Here is a 16,312-nt window from a genome sequence, read left to right on the forward strand (position 1 = left end):
GCCTGCTACCATGACAGTGATTGACACATTAGCCAATGATGGGACAGTAGTAGTCCGGCTAATGTGTTAAATGTTAAAAAAAAAAAATACTACATACATACTACATGCATGCTACATACATACTACATGCTACATACATACTACATATATACTACATACATACTACATACATGCTACATACATGCTACATACATGCTGCATGCTACATACATACTACATACATACTACATGCATGCTACATGCATGCTACATACATACTACATGCATGCTACATACATACTACATGCATGCTACATACATACTACATGCATGCTACATACATACTATGTGGAATTTCCCACACAGCAATGGCATAAAGTGAGACTAGGGACTTTTTTTTTTTTTAAGTGGCGGAGGAATACAGTGCGGAAGGATACCTACCTTCCGTCATTGGATTCCTGCAGCCCGTAGAGAACGGCAGCATCAGCTGATGCTGCAGTTCTCTACCCAAGATCGTCGTGGGACACACTCGTGGACTGCTTCGGATCGTGGGTGAGTATTTTTGTGGTTTGTTATGTTAATATTTATTCCGGAAAAGACAATGGCTTCGGGGAACAATGTGACAAGTATTGGTAAGTATGTTACTCTATGTTATATGTACTGTATGTCTATGTATGTATTGTATGAATGTATTGTATGTATGTAGTATATATGTGGTATGTATGTAGCATGTAGTATGTATGTAGTATGTATGTAGCATGCATGTAGTATATATGTAGTATGTATGTAGCATGCATGTAGTATATATGTATGAATGTATGTAGCATGTAGTATGTATGTAGTATGTGTGTGGTATGTATGTAGCATGTAGTATGTATGTAGTATGTATGTAGCATGCATGTAGTATGTATGTAGTATGTATGTAGTATATATGTAGTATGTATGTAGCATGTAGTATGTATGTAGCATGCATGTAGTATATATGTAGTATATATGTAGCATGTAGCATGTATGTAGTATGTATGTGGTATGTATGTAGCATGTAGTATGTATGTAGCATGCATGTAGTATATACGTAGTATGTATGTAGCATGTAGTATGTATGTAGCATGCATGTAGTATATATGTAGTATGTATGTAGCATGTAGTATGTATGTAGCATGCATGTAGTATATATGTAGTATGTATGTAGCATGTAGTATGTATGTAGCATGCATGTAGTATATATGTAGTATGTAGCATGTAGTATGTATGTAGCATGCATGTAGTATATATGTAGTATGTAGCATGTAGTATGTATGTAGCATGCATGTAGCATGTACTATGTATGTAGCATGCATGTAGTATATATGTGTTATGTATGTAGCATGTAGCATGCATGTAGTATGTATGTAGTATATATGTGGTATGTATGTAGCATGCAGTATGTATGTAGCATGCATGTAGTATATATGTAGTATGTATGTTGCATGTAGTATTTATGTAGTATGAATGTAGCATGTATGTAGCATGTATGTAGTATGTAGTATGAATGTAGCATGTATGTAGTATGTAGTATGAATGTAGCATGTATGTAGCATGTAATTTTTTTTTTTTTTTTTTACATTCAACACATTAGCCGGATGATAGGACTATTACTGTCCCATCATTGGCTAATGTGTCAATCACTGTCATGGTAGCAGGCATCGCCCGATGGGACTTGTAGTCCCATCGGACGATGCCTGCACAGACCCCCGAAGCCTGCACAGACCACCGGCAGGCCGGCACAGCCCCCCGGCAGGCCGGCACAGCCCCCCGGAGCCTGCACAGACCACCGGCAGGCCGGCACAGCCCCCCGACAGGCCGGCACAGCCCCCCGGAGCCTGCACAGCCCCCCGGCAGGCCGGCACAGCCCCCCGGCAGGCCGGCACAGCCCACCGGAGCCTGCACAGACCACCGGCAGGCCGGCACAGCCCCCCGGCAGGCCGGCACAGACCACCGGAGCCTGCACAGACCCCCTGGCGGGCCGGCACAGCCCCCCGAAAGGCCCGTACAGACCCCAGAGAGGCTGTACAAGGGCAGGAAAGGGTTTTTCTTATTCCGATACCGGAAGTCCCATAGACTTGAATGGGACTTCCGGTATCGGAATCGGCGATACCGATACTTTTTTTAAAGATCGGCCGATACCATCCGATACGATACTTTGAAGCATCGGACGGTATCGCTCAACTCTAGTCACCACTCATCTTGAAACAGGACATTGACATCACCAACCATTCCTATTTTAATTAGGTGTATCCATATAAACGGCCCACCCTGTACATGTGGTCAGTGTTCTACTCTATGGAGATCTTCTAAAATGTCATTGCATAGAAGAGCAGCTGCACATGACCATACAGCTGCAGAAGGTGGAAGACCACTGTCAGACACATCACATAGAGAAGGCAAAGACAGTTTTTTACCATCTCTGCTTTTCTGATGGCTATATACACAGCTCTAAACAAACTCTGTGCTCACAGCATATACAAAACGCTAGCAGCACATCCTCCTCCTGACCAAGCAGTGATATGATTGCTTCATGTAAGGTTGGAGCTAGGGCTCCTGCATCCTAGATGACACAATCAGCTCTGGTATGCAGGTAGGGGCTGTATTCACCTCCGTAACTGAGGCTAACTAGCTCCAGTTACAGGGGAAATAAAAATTTAAAAAGTATTTAAATGTTGAAGTACTCCCCCAAAGGTCTTTTATGACCTTATGTAAGGCCCAATATGTGAAATATATGAAAAAAGAGATAAAACTAATAAGGAAGTAAAAAATAGTACATCAAAACAGCTGATCGTATTTACTAGCCCTGTGAAAGTAATTTAGTGGCCATTTGTTGTCATAAAAATATGAAATAAAGTAAATTTGAAGAAGCAACATATATTTCATTTATTTTACCTAAAACAGGGAAAAAGCATTTAAGCATTTGCCTGAAAAACCAACACAAAAGGCCAATAAAATGAAAATAATGTCAAGCACAGCCAGTACGACATAGCTGGGCATGTTTCATGTCGCTTCTGTTAACCACTTCAGGGTTCAGAAACTCTGACGTGGTTAAAAGAAGTGATATGCTCATTCTTTGGATGGCTTCTGTTCGGAAACTTCACACTCTATACCTCACAATATTGAGTAAAAGATGTCAGAGGCAGGGCCGTCACAAGAATAATTGTAATATTGCTAGGAAAGCTGTTTCATTAAAGACATATGCTTTTTTCTTGAAGCAGCATTCCCTGATAAAACCCAGGCCTTAATTTTGAAATTGGACCACTGTCCCTTTATGTGGTTATAACTCTGGAACGCTTCAACGGATCCCGCTGATTCTGACATTGTTCTTTCGTGGCATATTGTACTTCATGTTAGTGGTAAAATTTCTTCAATATGACTTGCGTTTATTTATAAAAAAAATGGAAATATGGTGAACATTTTTAAAATTTTGCAATTTTCAAACGTTTAATTTTTATGCCCTTAAATCAGAGAGATATGTCACAAAAAATAGTAAATATTTAACATTTCCCACATGTCTACTTTATATCAGCACAATTTTGGAATTTTTTTATTAGGAAGTTATAAGTGTTAAAAGTTGACCAGAGATTTCTAATTTTTCCAACAAAATTTCAAAAACCATTTTATTTAGGGACCACCTCACATTTGAAGTGAGTTTGGGGGGTCTATATAACAGAAAATACCAAGAAGTGACACCATTCTAAAAACTTCACCCCTCAAGGTGTTCAAAACCACATTCAATAAGTTTATGAACCCTTTTGGTACTTCACAAGAATTGAATCAATGTGGAAAAAAAATGAACATTTAACTTTTTTCCCCAAAATTTTTGTTTGGATACAATTTTTTTTATTTTTTTCAAGGGTATCAGGAGAAAATGAGCCACAATATTTGTTGCACTATTTCTCCTGAGTACACCGATACCCCATGTGTGGAGGAAGACCAATCTTTAGGCGCACTGCAGTGCTCAGAAGGGAAGGAGCATCATTTGAGATTTTGAATATCAAATTGACTGGAATCGAGAGCGGACGCCATGTCACGTTTGCCCATGATGTACTTAAACAGTGGCAACCCCCCATAAGTGACCCCATTTTGGAAACTAGACCCCCCCAAGGAATTTATCTAAATGTGTGTTGAGCACTTTGAACCCCCAAGGGCTTCACAGGTTATAACATAGAGCCGTAAAATTAAAAAATCATATTTTTTCCACAAAAATGATTTTTTCACCCCCAATTTTTATTTTCCCAAGCATGACCGGACCCCAAAAGTTATTGTGCAATTTGTCCTGAGTACATTGATACCCAATATGTAGGGGTAAACCACTATTTGGGCGCATGGTAGAGCTCGGACGGGAACGAGCGCCATTTGACTTTTTTGGCTGGAATTGAGATCAGACACCATGTTGCGTTTGCAGAGCCCCTGATGTGCCTAAACTGTGGAAACCCTGACAAGTGACCCAATTTTCAAAACTAGACCCCCCAAGGAGCTTATCTAGATGAGTGGTGAGCACTTTGAACCTCCAAGTGCTTCAAAAAATTTATAACGTAGAGCCGTGAAAATAAAAAAATCATTTTTTCCCACAAAAATGATATTTTTGCCCCAAATTTTTATTTTCACAAGGGTAACAGGAGAAATAGGACCACAACAATTGTTGTGCAATTTGTCCTGAGTACGCTGATACCCCATATGTGTGGTGGATCCACTGTTTGGGTGCATGGAAGAGCTCAGAAGGGAAGGAGCGCCGTTTTGGACTACAGACTTTGACAAAACGTTCTGCGGGTGTCATGTTGCGTTTGCAGAGCCCCTGATGTGCCAAAACAGTAGAAACCCCCCACAAGTGACCCCATTTTGGAAACTAGACCCCCCAGGAGCTTATCTATTTGTGTGGTGAGCACTTTGAAGCCCCAAGTGCTTCACAGAAGTTTATAACGCAGAGCTGTGAAAATTAAAAAATCATATTTTTTTCCACAAAAATGATCTTTAATGAGCTATAATTTTTCCATATTTTGTCCAACAGAGTCATGTGCAAGCTTGATTTTTGCGGGACGAGCTGACGTTTCTATTGGTAGCATTTTTGGACACATATCGTTTTTTGATTGCTTTCTATTCCGATTTTTGTGGAGGCAGAATGAACAAAAACCAGCAATTCAGGAATGTTTTTCCCCTCCGTTCCGCATATGGTAAAATTAGTATGGCAGCTTTATTCTTCTGGTCACTATGATTACAGAGATACCTCATTTATATCTTTTTTATGTTTTGGTGGTTTTTACACAATAAAAACTTTTATAGAAAAAATAATTATTTTTGCATCACTTCTGACAGCTATAACTTTTTTATTTTTCTGCTGATGGAGCTATATGGCAGCTCATTTTTTGCGGGACATGATGTCGTTTTCAGTGGTACCATATTTATTTTTCCAAGCGGTATGATGATACTGCTTGGAAAAAGTCTAATTTGCTACTTTTTTTGTGTCTTTTTATGGCGTTCACTGAAGGGGTTAACTAGGGTGACACTTTTATAGATGGGATTTTTATGGACGTGGCGATACCAAGCATATGTATTTTTTTGTTTAATTTTTTTACATAAAAATGTGTATTTTATTTTATTATTTTTATTATTTTTTAATTTTTTTTTACATTTTTTTTTTATCTTTCGCTTTCACTTTAGGTATAATACATAACAATGCTCCAGCATTGTAATGTATTATGCCTATGCTGAAAGCTGCTGAGACTATTCTATGAGCATGGTCTCAGCAGCTTTTCATAGGTGGATGACCCGGAGGTTGTCATGACACATCCGAGTCATCATGGCACAGGTTAGGCCCCACGATTACATTGCGGGGACGCCGACCTGAGGCAGAGGGAGCCCCCTACCCTCTGCCTCCCCCTGAACACTGCGATCACGCTCGATCGCAGCAGTGAGGGGGTTAACAGCCAGGGGCAGTGAGGGCGCTACTCCTAGCTGTCAGTGCAGAAGCTCAGCCGCTGCAGTGCTGAGGTCCTGCACTGAGATCGAGCAGGAGAGGCTGAAATTTCAGCCTCTCCTGCCCGATCGCTGCTGTGTTTGGTCGGTCAGACTGACTGACCAATCACAGCGGTTTGGGTGCAGGGACCGACTGCAAGGGTCCCTGCCCCCTTTGCTTTGCCTCTCAGCTGTCTATGACAGCTGTCATCACTGAACTACCACTGCATGTTTAAATGCAGTGGTAGTTCAAAGGCATGCCGGGGATAGTCCGTCATGGTGCGGGAAGTTACCTCCTGCCATGACAGACTATCCCCATCAATGGACGTTAAGGGGTTAATGCAATTCTGTGAGGAAAAGTTGCACATAAAAGTACTTGTGAGAATAATTCACCCCTTGTGGATTTCAAACACGTCAGTTTACACAGCGTAAATAAAAGCACAGTGGGCATGAGATTGCAACAAATCCCATCCACTTTGCTGGAACTGTAAGTTGTTGCATTTCTTTTGCAGTGAAAATACACAGTATCAAAAACTCAAAAAAAAATTCATTGTGGAAACTTAACCTTAGAGTTATATGTTGCAGTTCTGTACCAAGGACCTTTGGAATTATACAGGTCAGACACCAAAGTACAGGTTATTCTCTTGAATCAATTTAATACTGCCTATTGAACTAGAAAAAACTTCATGATCTAATAAATTCCTTGTGAAGGCTTGATTTTTAAAATAAATGTGAAATCCAATAGTTAACCATATTTTTAACTATAGAAAGATGGTACTGTAGCTTACCATCTGGGACAAATAAAATGCCAAACACAAACATTTTGAGTGCAATTGCAAGAGTATCTTAAGGGTGTATCTACAAAGATTTTACATATGCTGAAAAATATGGTACATTTTTATAACTCATTGCTAATTGGCACTGACAGCTTTTGACTCCTGCTGTGATTAGACCCAATTTTCTGTTGGCATTACCTCTTGGTTGTATTAAAAGAGAAACAATTTCTTTAGCAAAATTATATGAATACTGTATAATCAATAGTGGTTGTCATGTTTCTGAGATTTCGTAGACAAAATATTTTTGGTGGTTGTTCACAATGAGAAGTAACTTGAAATGTATAAAGGGGCACATTTATTTAAATAAAAAACTCTATTCCTACAAATTTTAATATGATTTGTGTCATGAACTCACTGCTTCTAACCCTCAGCATTGAAAAGGTCAATAACATGAGTGGTCAGAGCCGAATCACTATAGATTGAAGTATGACAGGCCCAAATAGTCTCATGCTTGACCGTGACGTGCTGTCCTTTCGCCCAACCACTTGGGAAACCTTAGTGACTACTACATAAGGCAAACTGACACCATTCATTAAAAAACTTTCATCTGGGAAAGTATTCATACAGCAACTCTCCTTTATGCAGCACACACAACCTACAACCACCTGCCACTTTTCCAAATGTTTTAATCTGTTCTTCTCACTATTCATCGATATTGGAATCAGTTGGATAATGCTTTTCTTCTACTGAACCATAGGTACTAATAAAAACATAATCCATGGTTATATAAAACATGGGAAGCGGATCGTTAATCCTGTTCACTAAGCCAAGTGTGCCAACAACAATACTACAAGACAAGCGTTTGTGTGTTTCTTTGGAAAAGGTTCCAGAAATTTGCAGTGGTATGGCTCATATATTTTGCATTTAGCCATAGTTTCCTGATATCAGAAAATTGTATTTATTAATTTATTTGTATAAATTGATTAATGGCTCACTCACTGGGGTATATGTATATATATATATATATATATATATATATATATATATATACACACACTGTATATATTATGATTAGGTCACCGAGGAGAATAGCCGGGGAATAAGCTAGGCAACCAGAAAGGTTGGTAACTAAGCGGACTGCAGACCCCTAAAACTAACAACACAACTAGAATTAGCCGTGGGACGTACCTACGATGCCCTAGACGCCTCGGTACAGCCAAAGAGTTAACTAAGCCTAAAGCAAGAAAGGGCAAAGCTAAACTGCCCCGGAGTAGAACCCCAAAGGAATAGATAGCCCCCAAACATATATTGCCGTTGAGACAAGATGAGGCACAAACACAGGCAGAAAATAGAGTAAGCAAATGATGGGGCCCAAACTGTCTAGATAGAACAGGACAGGAAAGATACTGTCTGCAATCACGAAAAAAACCCCTAAGAAAAAAACAACACATCTGATATGCAAAAATACTGAGGCCACACGACCTCTCCCACACTAGATCAGCATTCTGGTGTGGACTGGAAGCAAATCAAAAGATACTGATATAACAGGGGACTAGCAATACTGAACAGACTGACATAAGCTGTGGCATATGGAACGGGGTCCAGCACTGGTCCCAGCAGGGAACAATGCTGAACCCACACAGCAAAGCAGAAAGCAGAGAAAGGCAAAAACTGGATCAAATGCAAAAAGATTCCAGCAAACAAATAACTTATCTGAGCGATGAAGGACCAAGCAGGGGGCAAGCGGAGTTCAAAATGCACAGGAAGAAAACAAAATCATTAGCAACAACTGAGGGAAGCTTGCTGACTTAAATCTTCCCAGTCTGTAACACCTGACCTCCAATTATCCTCTTCAGGTGATTGACTTCTTTCAACCCGACCAGCTCCATTACCCGCAGCAACCACCAGAGGGAGCCCAAACTCAGAAGTCAGGTCAAGAGTGTTCACTAGAGTTGAGCGAAATGGGTCAAAAAAATTCAAAAGTCGCCGACTTTTAGCAAAGTCGGGTTTCATGAAACGAAACCCGACCCTAGGATGAGGTCGGCCACGAGGTCGGCGACTTACGCGCCAAAGTCGCGTTTCAAAAGTTTGTTTTGCGCTCTTTTTCAGCCAATCAGGATCCACGGACACTGTGGGCAACATGATGACATAGGCACGGGTCACCACCATCTTTCAGAAGGGCATGCAAGTGATTGGCTTGCTTTGGTGGGCGTCACAGGGGGTATAAAAGGGCGTGCACGCCGACCGCCATCTTACTTCTGCCGATCTTAGCATAGGGAGAGGTTGCTGCTGATTCTGTAGGGAGAGCGTTAGGCAGGGAAGAAGACCAAAAAACTGCTTCTGCTGCTAGCGATTTGGCCTGCACAACACACCAGTCACTGTGTGTGCAGTGCAAGGGGAGGCTATATAGTGGTGTATCAGTGGTGTTGGTTTTTGGGCTGCCTTCTAAGGCTTCCTGACAGGCTGGCATTGCTGTTTACCCACTGCTCCGCAAACTGCTTTTTTAAAAGCAATCCAATCTCACTTATCCTCTAGTCACTTAGGTCACAGCTGTGCCATCGAGCTTGTCACATAGCGCTCAGATATTCATTGGGCCTCACACAATCCAAAAGTGTCCAGTGTCCAAAAGTGTGTGCAGAGATTCAAACTCTCACTTATCCTCTAGTCACTTAGGTCACAGCTGTGCCATCGAGCTTGTCACATAGCACTCAGATATTCATTGGGCCTCACACAATCCAAAAGTGTCCAGTGTCCAAAAGTGTGTGCAGAGATTCAAACTCTCACTTATCCTCTAGTCACTTAGGTCACAGCTGTGCCATCGAGCTTGTCACATAGCGCTCAGATATTCATTGGGCCTCACACAATCCAAAAGTGTCCAGTGTCCAAAAGTGTGTGCAGAGATTCAAAATCTCACTTATTCTCTAGTCACTTAGGTCACAGCTGTGCCATCGAGCCTGTCACATAGCGCTCAGATATCAGTGGGCCTCACACAATCCAAAAGTGTCCAGTGTCCAAAAGTGTGTGCAGAGATTCAAAATCTCACTTATTCTCTAGTCACTTAGGTCACAGCTGTGCCATCAAGCTTGTCACATAGCGCTCAGATATTCATTGGGCCTCACACAATCCAAAAGTGTCCAGTGTCCAAAAGTGTGTGCAGAGATTCAAAATCTCACTTATTCTCTAGTCACTTAGGTCACAGCTGTGCCATCGAGCCTGTCACATAGCGCTCAGATATCAGTGGGCCTCACACAATCCAAAAGTGTCCAGTGTCCAAAAGTGTGTGCAGAGATTCAAACTCTCACTTATCCTCTAGTCACTTAGGTCACAGCTGTGCCATCGAGCTTGTCACATAGCGCTCAGATATTCATTGGGCCTCACACAATCCAAAAGTGTCCAGTGTCCAAAAGTGTGTGCAGAGATTCAAACTCTCACTTATCCTCTAGTCACTTAGGTCACAGCTGTGCCATCGAGCTTGTCACATAGCGCTCAGATATTCATTGGGCCTCACACAATCCAAAAGTGTCCAGTGTCCAAAAGTGTGTGCAGAGATTCAAACTCTCACTTATCCTCTAGTCACTTAGGTCACAGCTGTGCCATCGAGCTTGTCACATAGCGCTCAGATATTCATTGGGCCTCACACAATCCAAAAGTGTCCAGTGTCCAAAAGTGTGTGCAGAGATTCAAACTCTCACTTATCCTCTAGTCACTTAGGTCACAGCTGTGCCATCGAGCCTGTCACATAGCGCTCAGATATTCATTGGGCCTCACACAATCCAAAAGTGTCCAGTGTCCAAAAGTGTGTGCAGAGATTCAAACTCTCACTTATCCTCTAGTCACTTAGGTCACAGCTGTGCCATCGAGCTTGTCACATAGCGCTCAGATATTCATTGGGCCTCACACAATCCAAAAGTGTCCAGTGTCCAAAAGTGTGTGCAGAGATTCAAACTCTCACTTATCCTCTAGTCACTTAGGTCACAGCTGTGCCATCGAGCTTGTCACATAGCGCTCAGATATTCATTGGGCCTCACACAATCCAAAAGTGTCCAGTGTCCAAAAGTGTGTGCAGAGATTCAAACTCTCACTTATCCTCTAGTCACTTAGGTCACAGCTGTGCCATCGAGCCTGTCACATAGTGCTCAGATATTCATTGGGCCTCACACAATCCAAAAGTGTCCAGTGTCCAAAAGTGTGTGCAGAGATTCAAACTCTCACTTATCCTCTAGTCACTTAGGTCACAGCTGTGCCATCGAGCTTGTCACATAGCGCTCAGATATTCATTGGGCCTCACACAATCCAAAAGTGTCCAGTGTCCAAAAGTGTGTGCAGAGATTCAAACTCTCACTTATCCTCTAGTCACTTAGGTCACAGCTGTGCCATCGAGCTTGTCACATAGCGCTCAGATATCAGTGGGCCTCACACAATCCAAAAGTGTCCAGTGTCCAAAAGTGTTTGCAGAGATTCAAAATCTCACTTATTCTCTAGTCACTTAGGTCACAGCTGTGCCATCGAGCCTGTCACATAGCGCTCAGATATCAGTGGGCCTCACACAATCCAAAAGTGTCCAGTGTCCAAAAGTGTGTGCAGAGATTCAAAATCTCACTTATTCTCTAGTCACTTAGGTCACAGCTGTGCCATCGAGCTTGTCACATAGCGCTCAGATATCAGTGGGCCTCACACAATCCAAAAGTGTCCAGTGTCCAAAAGTGTTTGCAGAGATTCAAAATCTCACTTATTCTCTAGTCACTTAGGTCACAGCTGTGCCATCGAGCCTGTCACATAGCGCTCAGATATCAGTGGGCCTCACACAATCCAAAAGTGTCCAGTGTCCAAAAGTGTGTGCAGAGATTCAAAATCTCACTTATTCTCTAGTCACTTAGGTCACAGCTGTGCCATCGAGCTTGTCACATAGCGCTCAGATATTCATTGGGCCTCACACAATCCAAAAGTGTCCAGTGTCCAAAAGTGTGTGCAGAGATTCAAACTTTCACTTATCCTCTAGTCACTTAGGTCACAGCTGTGCCTTCGAGCTTGTCACATATTGCTCAGATATCAGTGGGCCTCACACAATCCAAAAGTGTCCAGTGTCCAAAAGTGTGTGCAGAGATTCAAAATCTCACTTATTCTCTAGTCACTTAGGTCACAGCTGTGCCATCGAGCTTGTCACATAGCGCTCAGATAATCATTGGGCCTCACACAATCCAAAAGTGTCCAGTGTCCAAAAGTATGTGCAGAGATTCAAACTCTCACTTATCCTCTAGTCACTTAGGTCACAGCTGTGCCATCGAGCTTGTCACATAGCGCTCAGATATCAGTGGGCCTCACACAATCCAAAAGTGTCCAGTGTCCAAAAGTGTGTGCAGAGATTCAAAATCTCACTTATTCTCTAGTCACTTAGGTCACAGCTGTGCCATCGAGCCTGTCACATAGCGCTCAGATATCAGTGGGCCTCACACAATCCAAAAGTGTCCAGTGTCCAAAAGTGTGTGCAGAGATTCAAAATCTCACTTATTCTCTAGTCACTTAGGTCACAGCTGTGCCATCGAGCTTGTCACATAGCGCTCAGATATTCATTGGGCCTCACACAATCCAAAAGTGTCCAGTGTCCAAAAGTGTGTGCAGAGATTCAAACTCTCACTTATCCTCTAGTCACTTAGGTCACAGCTGTGCCATCGGGCTTGTCACATAGCGCTCAGATATCAGTGGGCCTCACACAATCCAAAAGTGTCCAGTGTCCAAAAGTGTGTGCAGAAATTCAAAATCTCCCCTGTCCTATAGACACCTTGTTTTACATACTATATAGTTTGTTGGATTTTGTCTACATTTCTACCAAAAATGAGGAAGGCTGGTGGAAGAGGCCGTGGAATTGGGCGGGGGTTGGCAGCTGGTAATGATGGTGTTGGTGGTGGATCTGATGGTAGTGGCAAGAGCAAAATAGGACCGAATGCAGGAGGTGTTGAGCCTGCATCATCGTCTGGCTACATAAGGCCTCGAACGCTTAGGCTACTTTCACACATCAGTTTTTTGCCGTCAGGCAGGATCCGGCTTTTTTTAGAAAAAACAGATCCGGCACTTATTTTGGAGAACTGTAGAAACGGATCCGTTTTTTTGCTGGATCCGTCTCTGTTCCTGGAGGCTGGCCAATTGGATCTGAGCATGCGCAGACTTAAAAAAACCAGATCCGGTGGCTGGATCCGTCTTTTTCTGGATCCGGCGCATTCCGGCACCCATAGACTTTCATTGTAGCAAAAAGCTGGAAGCGCCGGATCCGGCGCTTCCGGCTTTTTCGCCGGAGACAAAAAATGTTACAGTAGCCGTTTTTTCCAGACGCCGGAATGAGACAAGTTGCCGGATCCAGCAAAAAACGGATGAAACGCAATGCCATCCGGCACGATCCGGCGCTAATGCAAGTCAATGGGGAAAAACCGGATCCGGCATTGCATTTTGCCGGATCCGGTTTTACAAAAAAAAGCCGGATCGCGCCTGAAGGCAAAAAACTGATGTGTGAAATAGGCCTTAGTTTTCTAGGAGTTGGCAAACCGCTTTTAAAGCCAGAGCATCAGGAAAAAGTTTTGTCTTACATTGCTGACTCAGCCTCCAGCTCTATTGCCTCCTCTTCTTCAGTTGTAAAAAGTAAAAGCACTGAGTCGTCATTGGAGGCTCATGTTCATGAACCACACCTTTCCTTGTGTCTTTCACCCCAACCAAGATTGAAGGATGACGCAGGCCATACTACTGATTACTCCATGGAGCTGTTTTCACATACCATGCCTGGATTATCAAGTCAAATGGTGAATTACCCAGGCCAAGATGAATCTGACATGGAGTGCACTGATGCACAGCCACTGATGGATTATTCTGCTGGTACATTCACTCAGAGCACTACATTGTCCTCGCAGTGTACAGAGCCAGATTCTGACCCTGATGAGACTCAGGTGCCCCTTCCCGCACACTATACCACCATACACGGTGACACAGAGAAAGGTGCACATGACATAGAAGAGGAGGTGATGGATGACCCAGTTGTTGACCCAGATTGGCATCCATTGGGGGAAGAGGGTGCTGCTTCCAATAGCTCAGATGAGGAGCATCCACAGCAGACATCGACATCGCAACAGCTGTTATCTGGCAGGCCCGGAGCACTCCAAAGACAGGTTCCAAACATCAAAATAGTTGCTGGACAGCTTGTCCAGAGGGTCAAAAGATCACAGCGTGCTAGGCCGCAAAATGTCTGCCAAAGAAGGAAGAGTGCAGTGTGGCACTTTTTTGAACAAAATCCTCATGGTCAGGCCAAGGTTATCTGTAAGAAGTGCGCAAAGACCTTTAGCCGAGGGAAAAATCTGAAAAATTTGAATACCAGTTGCATGCTTAGACATTTAACCAGCATGCACTTGCAAGCGTGGACACAACACCAAACCTCAAGTGCCACATGTGCAACTGATCACAACGAAGGTAGTCAGCAACGCTACATTGTTTCCCCCACTGTAAGCCCACCGGTTAGCACAGCAGCAAATGTTGAGGTGTCGTTGCAAGGCCACAGCAGTCAGGGAATCCCACTGTTATATCAACGAAAGACTGATTCTAGGCCATCAGAAAGAACACCAACTCCATCACCATCATCAACCCTCTCTCAGTCCGCCCTGTCCACCGCTACTTCCACCATATGCAGCTCTCAAGTCCAGCTCACCCTCCCAGACACTATGAGTAGGTCAAGAAAGTACTCAGTCTCTCATCCGCGTACACTGGGTTTGAACGCCCACATTGCCAAACTAATCTCGTTTGAGATGATGCCCTTTCGGTTGGTGGAAAGCACAGCTTTCCGCGAACTCATGGCCTATGCAGTACCACGCTATGACCTACCCAGTCGCCACTTCTTCTCTCGCAAAGCCATCCCAGCCCTTCACCATCATGTGAAAGACCGCTTTGTCCATGCACTCAAGCAGTCAGTGAGCGGAAAGGTGCACCTCACAACTGATGCATGGTCCAGTCGGCATGGCCAGGGCCGTTACGTTTCCATCACTGCGCACTGGGTTAATGTGGTGGATGCAGGGTCCACAGGGGACAGCGGTGGTGGGACAGTGCTGCCTAGCCCACAGTATAGGAAACAGTTGGCTGTAGGCGTTCCACCCTCCTCCTCCTCCTCCTCCTCCAGAAGCGAAAGCTCGTCCACAGAGCGCAGTCGTACGAGCACTCCATCTGCAGCTGCCACTGTTGCACACGATGTGTCCCCCTATCGAGCAGCTAGTGGAAAGCGTCAGCAGGCTGTGTTGCAGATGATGTGTTTGGGCGACAGACATACCGCCGAGGTGCTGGCCGAGTACTTGAAGCGACAAACTGAGTCATGGCTGGGCAGTGTACATCTTGAGGCAGGCAAGGTAGTTAGTGATAACGGCCGTAATTTTGTGGCAGCCATAGCCCTTTCAAAACTCAGCCACATACCTTGCTTGGCTCACACCTTGAACCTGGTGGTGCAGTGCTTCCTCAAAAATTATCCGGAGTTAACAGCCCTGCTTAAGAAGGTGCGAAGACTGTGCGCGCACATCCGCCGGTCGCCTGTACACTCCGTTCGTATGCAGAAGCTGCAGCGATTGCTCCACCTTCCCAACCACCACCTCATTATCGACATTGCAACAAGGTGGAACTCCACCCTGCACATGGTGGAGCGGCTGTGCGAGCAGAGGCAGGCCATAATGCATTTGTGGGAGGATACACGGCCAGGCACTTTGAGAGCAGACATGGAGTTGACAGGTGTGCAGTGGTCGAAGCTGAAAGACCTCTGTAAAGTCCTTCAGTGTTTTGAGGAATGCACACGGCTGGTAAGCGCAGACGACACCATCCTAAGCATGAGCATCCCACTTATGCGTCTGCTCATGCAAACTTTGATGCACCTTAAGGAGCAGGCGTCTGCAGCCAATGTTGATGAGGAGGAAGAGGAGGAGGGAATCCTTGATGACATTCAGCCATTGTCTGCTCAGGGACCTCTCCTGGACGAGGTGGAGGAAGAAGAGGAGGAGGAGGATGATGATGGGGATGATTACTTAGGGGAGGAGGATGCATCTCGTGGGGCAAGTGAAAATGTTGGCGTGGCAAGGTCTGGTACAGGGTTTGTGCGTGACTGGAGGGATGTGGATTTGCCAGAAAGTGCTCCTCCAACCAGCACTCGCAGTGCATCATTGACACCGGGAACATTGGCCCACATGTCAGATTATGCCTTGCGGATCCTAAAAAGGGACCCCCGCATTGCCAAAATGATGAACGATGACGACTACTGGTTGGCCAGCATCCTGGATCCACGCTATAAAGGCAAATTAATTACAAAACATCATGCCACAGGAGAACCTTGACCTAATATTGGCTAATAAACAAGCAACTCTGGTAAATCGGTTGCTTGAGGCATTCCCAGCACACAGCAGCGGTAATGGTTCTCACACGAGCCGTACGGGCCAGGGGCAGCTTGGCAGAGGTGTTTGTGGTGCACACAGCAGAAGTGGCGTTGGAGACAGGGGTTTCATGACAATGTTGTGGACTGATTTTTCAAATACCGCTCACACAACTGGTAATACTGCATCGATGGAAAG

At 44.1% G+C, this 16,312-nt stretch overlaps 1 long non-coding RNA gene across 1 annotated transcript in view; it reads left to right on the forward strand.

The window, feature by feature from the left end:
- Window positions 1–16,312, forward strand: part of LOC141092017 (uncharacterized) — a 1,925,499-nt gene that overhangs the window by 1,112,323 nt on the left and 796,864 nt on the right. The window lies entirely within an intron of this gene.

This window comes from Dendrobates tinctorius, unplaced genomic scaffold (assembly GCF_039654945.1).
Source record: "Dendrobates tinctorius isolate UK_male_01 unplaced genomic scaffold, ASM3965494v1 ptg000008l, whole genome shotgun sequence".
In the NCBI taxonomy this organism is placed as follows: Eukaryota; Metazoa; Chordata; class Amphibia; order Anura; family Dendrobatidae; genus Dendrobates; species Dendrobates tinctorius.